Source organism: Phaseolus vulgaris, chromosome 3, assembly GCF_051622355.1.
Source record: "Phaseolus vulgaris cultivar YP4 chromosome 3, ASM5162235v1, whole genome shotgun sequence".
In the NCBI taxonomy this organism is placed as follows: Eukaryota; Viridiplantae; Streptophyta; class Magnoliopsida; order Fabales; family Fabaceae; genus Phaseolus; species Phaseolus vulgaris.
The window spans coordinates 7,272,295-7,278,351 of record NC_143500.1 but is presented as its reverse complement, the minus strand read 5'-3'; positions in this window follow the sequence as shown (position 1 = coordinate 7,278,351).

Below are 6,057 nucleotides of genomic sequence, written 5' to 3'. Positions count from 1 at the left end.
AAAAAATTAAATACTTAGTAATAGTGAGGATATATCTTTATAATATTACTGTTTCATACGAAATAAAAATTATATTTACTTTTGGTTATGTCAATTTCAAGTTATGATAATTGTTATCAAAGTGTACATGATGTATTTGCAGGAATTAAAAATGAGATGTAATATATTTAAGGTATTCTTTTGGTGACTTTCTCCATAAGAGTTTCAAAGAGAAAAATATTAAAGATGAAATTGAAGGAGAAACTATATGAAGCTGTTTTTACAAATTAATTTATGTATATAATAATAAGTACTCACAGAAAAATTTATCCTTTTTATATTTTTTTCCTTTTTAAAAAATTCTTATGAAGAAACTTGTTATGGACTAAAATATAATAAGGAATTTTTAACTGAAAATATACTAAGCACGTTAATTTTTTTTTATCTCTAATAGGGGCATCAATGATCTTCCGGTGTCATCCGCAGTTCCACTTTCTGTTACCAATGCATCTCCCTACCTTATTAGGGTTAATAGCAACTAGTCATGTGTAACAGATATGAAACAAAAATATGCAAAATATTGTCACATACTCACAACAAACATGCAAAATAACAATATTATGTTCACCGCCCTAAACATATATATAAGCAGGTGCATATATAAAATTACTTTTGCGTAATGTTTCTGCCACGCGCTTTGGACCTACCCTGAAAAAGGGTCATCACAAGTCTCACCAAGACCTAACAACCGAGCTGAACTCCCACACCACAAAATAACCGAGCATACAAAAATATTACCGAGCACTGGTCAGTACAATTATAATAATATATTATGAATGAAAAAATGTTAAAAAATTATTATACTTTAATATTTAACCTAGAAAATAAAAAAATAATTATTTTATAAAGAATTTATAAAAAAATTGTTAAAAATATTTAAAAGTTCGCAAAGTGAAACACACACAAGATACACACATATAAAGAAAAATTGATGGAAGGCCATTCCAATCACCTAAATCATTAGATTCAAAGAGAAGAAGTGTTGAATAGAAGATTCTTTATTATAAGGTTCTTTTTCTAAAACCTTGTAAATTTGTGTAGAGTAATTATGATTTTGTAATTCAGTCTTTAAAATTTTGTATTAAACTTTTTGGGCTTTGTATTTGGTCTAATTTTTAGATTAGAAGTGAAGAGCTTGAAAGAAAGTTTACTTGGCATCCATATAGGCGTCACATGGATACCTATATCTTGAATGCTTTGAGGTGCATGGATTGCCACATGGCTACTCGTGAATGAAGAGTTTTTAGGTGTCACATATCACTCCATGAATGAGAGTTTTTAAGTTCCATTAGTCACTTTTGGCTTTTTAAATAAAGAACTCTTCTATTGTAAAAATAAGACTTGAATTGAGTAATGAATTTCTACCAAAATGGTTTTCATAATTTATCTCAAGTCTTCTTTTTCTTTTGCTCTCACTCTCTAAGTGTAAAACCCTTAGAAAAAGCTAGAAGGTTGGCTTAACCTCCTTCCTAGCACAATTCTCCAAACACAAACCCATTCATTTTCTTACCCATTTCTATTCAATTCTTTAACTGTCATGTCTTCTCCAATCATTCAAACCATCTACAACTGAAGAACTTAAGGAAGGAGGGGGAGAACTCCATAAAAAAAGACTTTATCAAATGCAAGAAGCATCGTCTAATGGTTTTATAAAACACTTTTTACTAATCTTTTTGAAAGGATAACCAATATATTATGCATGAGTGTCAGAGTAAAATTCAATGCACTCCATTTTGATTTTGAATACTATATTTACTACTTTATAGTAAAATATAAAACACTTTCACATGTCTTTTCAAATGGAATAACCAATAATATAATGTATATGTGATAGAGCAAAATTCATCATACCTCCTTCTGATTTTGATTGAGTGCTTTACAATAAAGTATAAAATATAATTTTATAAGCATCAGATCTCGACAGATACAAGTGCTTTGACATACACAAGTGTTTCATCTAGCCAAAAGACACATAACATATTTATGTTTAGACCATGGACAATTTAGATGATCTAGACAGTTTGCCTAGATTGTCCAATAAGCCCTTAGAGGGTCTATGAACCATATGGACAATCCGATGACAACAATACAAGAATATCATATGTGGAGTTTATGTTCTTATGTTTTGATGATAACAAAAACTAAAAAAAGAAGAAGCTAAATCTAGTCTATATAACATGCATTTCATTTGTTGAGATCCTGAGCAGTCTAAGACCCTATAGACGATATGTTAAGATACTAGATGATTTATACTTTATCTGTGATTTAAATAATCTAATAGTGCTTAAGTGGAAGTTGTAGTATATAGTAGACCTAGTATATAGTGGACCCTTTGAGCGTCTACTATTTTTGTTCATGCTACACAATTTGATGAGCGTGTTGAACGAGTAACATATTTTTTTTATTATAATAGTTAAATCAAATCTTTTGAATCATAAATCTACTAAAATTTTGTTTTATCAAAGAGATACATATCCAAAAAATGGATTGAAGGTGAAGAACGAAAACAAGACAAACCAAGCAGCAAAAGTTATATTAGTGATGTTGCTAAACATACAAGAGTTGCTTAATATCACAAGTAGGCTTAAAAGGTATAACTCGGAGAAGTAAAAATACTCGTTATAACATATAGTGGTGAGACTACTTGTTATAACTAAGTGTGTTGGTTAATGGAAGTTATTAACTAGTTGCTTGAGGGGATTGGATGTAGTGTAGATTTGGGTGAACTAGGATAAATTCTTGTGTGTTGGACTCTCTTTACTTTTGTTATTACTCATACTTTGATTCTTATTGTAGGACGATCTATTATAGGTCTTAAAAAAATGTTTCTATTGGACGATTTGTTTGACGATCAGGTAGATGGTTTACTAGACAGTTTAATTTTTGTATCCGTTGTGAAAAAAGTCTAAGGCTCCATTCAACCCTCTCTTTAAGTTTATGTGTGTATTGTCTGAGAAAATACATTACTTATCAAACGAAAAAGAGACAACACCGTGTTGCAATAGTCAAAAGACATGCGTCTTACATGATATATTATTGAATAAAGATTTTTGTCTTACAGATGAAGCATGATCATATTTTATACTTTATTGTTATCACTAGTGCAAAAAGAAGAAAAGGATACGCTTTATTTAGTGCGGCTTTTGCGCTACCCGTTTTCAAAAAAAACGCGGTGGCATTTTTGAAATTATTTTGATTTACGAATGCGGTTATTTGAATAACCGCATTCGTAAATCAAAATTATTTGATTTACGAATGCGGTTTTACCTTTAACCGCATTCGTAAATCCTTTTTTACCCTAAATTTTGAAGCGCGCCACACACAATTTCAAACTTTATTTCTCGTCTTTGCCTTCGTTTCGCGTTCGCACTCTGAGTTCGTCTCCTTCTACTGCATCTGCATTCCATTTGTGCAATGTAAGTTTCTTGAACTCTCTTTTTTCCTCTTCATCTTCACAAATATATGCATAAATATTTTTTGTTTTTCTTATATATGTTTTTTTCCTTGCATTGGTGGTCTCGAAGCACTCTTTCATTGTCTTCGTGGTTTCTTGTGGATTTTTTGGTTTGCTCCGTTGCTGCTTCCCTGTCCGTCGTCGCTTTTACTGCCGCCACCGTTGTTTGCTCCCGTGACTCTTCATCAATCTTGGCTTCACACAAGATTGACGATGTTTTAAAATTTTTAATTTTTTTTAATGATTCGGCATATACAAGTGCGGTTAAAGCAAATAACTGCACTTGTAAATGGTATTTATAAATGCGGCTATATAGCCGTATTTATATTTCTTGATTTACAAGTGCGTGTTGATCAAATGCGGTTATAAAGCCGCATTTATAAATTCAAAACAACCGCATTTGTTTTATGTTTATGCACTAGTGTATTAGCAATTATTCAAAACATGAGTGTTATACTTTTCTCTAACATTATTAGACAAATTTCTTACAAACCACATTCAAGAGTGTTGATCTTGAACCCCTCAATAACACACAACACTCTCAACAAAACCATAGTTTCCAGAAACACTATCTGAAACTGTTTTACAACACAATACAAAATTGAAAGAAATAATTAGAGTAAATTTGGCTTTACAAAGTTGTAGAACAATAGAAATGAAAACCCAGATTCTTACTTCACACAAAAGCACTGATTTGAGACTCCAAGAATGATTAAAAGCTTTTTGATCTTTTCTTGAACACATTTTTAGCAAAATTTTCTTCTTCTTTTTGAAATGATCATTCACTAGTCTTTATACAGACTTTAAAAAGTGGTTAAAATTGTTTGATCATTAAATGAAAATTGTTAAAAGCATTTAAAAATAGATTGAAAATCATAACATAAAAAGTCAGTTCATTTATCGAAATAATTGACTGCTTTTGTTTTACATAAAAGATGAAAGAAAACAAATTATTTTTAAAATCTTAAGTGTAATTCAATTGGTGGTATAAATCAACCTGTTGAAAAACTTGTTGTAGTCATCAAACTTTGAACAAAAGTTTTTTCAATTGATTTAAAACACGAAATAACTAACTAAATTTAACACAAATTTGAAAAACAAAACTTTCAAAAGAGATTTCAAATCATATGAACTTGGATCATAACTAAGTGCAAATTAACAACTCAAAATCTACCTAACTACACACAACAACAGATTCTTCAAGTCCTCAAAGTTGGATTTTAAAATCATCAAAGTAACCTTGTTCAACACATGAATTTTAGAATAATAGAAGTTCATATTGTTCTAACCATTAGACGATCTATGGTTTTACTGTAGTTTCTATCTTATGTTTTACTTAAAACTATAATTAAGCCATAACAATATTTTTATTTATAAATAAAAATAAGTCTATGTGCATATCGTTATGATATTTTATGCACATTTCATTTGAACTTCTTTCTGCCTTATCAAACGTAATGAGAAATAATACAATGTTATATTATCGGTAAGACAAAACAACTGTCGTCTTACATAATTTGTTATTTCATAAAGCTATTATCTTATTGATAGAATATAAACCATATTGTACCGGACGAGTCAGTCTTGGGCCTGGTAACCGACCGACCAAATCAAAAAACACCTCAAGTTACGCAATCAATAAGAGTAACGACAATTACAATAGCACTTACAAGTCACATCCATATCCCGAAATATGCGGGAAATATCTCTGACAAATCAACTAAATACTGATTAACTGAAAGATGTTACAAATATTTTCTAAATATTCCAATATATCTATATACCAATATAACTTCATATTAATCCGAGATCACGATACATTTCAGTCAATAACCTGATATATGGCCCCTCATGAAAAGGGCTCATGACTAACACTATAAATAAAATCATTTGTCGAGGTGTAAGGTACATTTTTCACATTCTACTAGAATACACTTAAATCATAGCACTAACTTGAGCGTCATAGTGTAATTGCAGGTACCCCTCCGACCGTCCGAGCATTAACCCTAAAGGAAGAAGACTTGAAGAAATTTGAAGATCACCAACACGTCAACAATTGTGCACCTAATCACAGGTATTATTTAGGTCCCTCTTTGTCCATACAAATACACATATAGTTATACTTAATTTTTTTAATACTTAATCAAAATCATAAGTGTTGGATTTTATATTTTATAAGAATTTTGTAAACAAAAATTCAAAAGATAGTTAAATCTGTTATAAAAGAAATTAGATTCCAATAATAAGTTCTAATATTCAATCAAACATATTTTTTTTATTTAAAAAATAAAATTAGAAAATACTCAAGGTAAACTGTTCCGTGATTTTGTTGTTGTTGCACTTAGTGAGGGTACTATTATAAATTAAATAGAAATATTATTGAAAATTTCAAAACAAAAATTTAAGAAAAATTTCCTATAGAATATAATAGATTCTTAAAATATGAACAAATAGTAACAAATTTATAAAAAAAATTCCAGCGGATTTGAAATTTCGCAAAAACAAATTAAATCCATGAAAGAATTTACTTGAAGAGAACACCCCAAAAAATAGGCAGAAATATA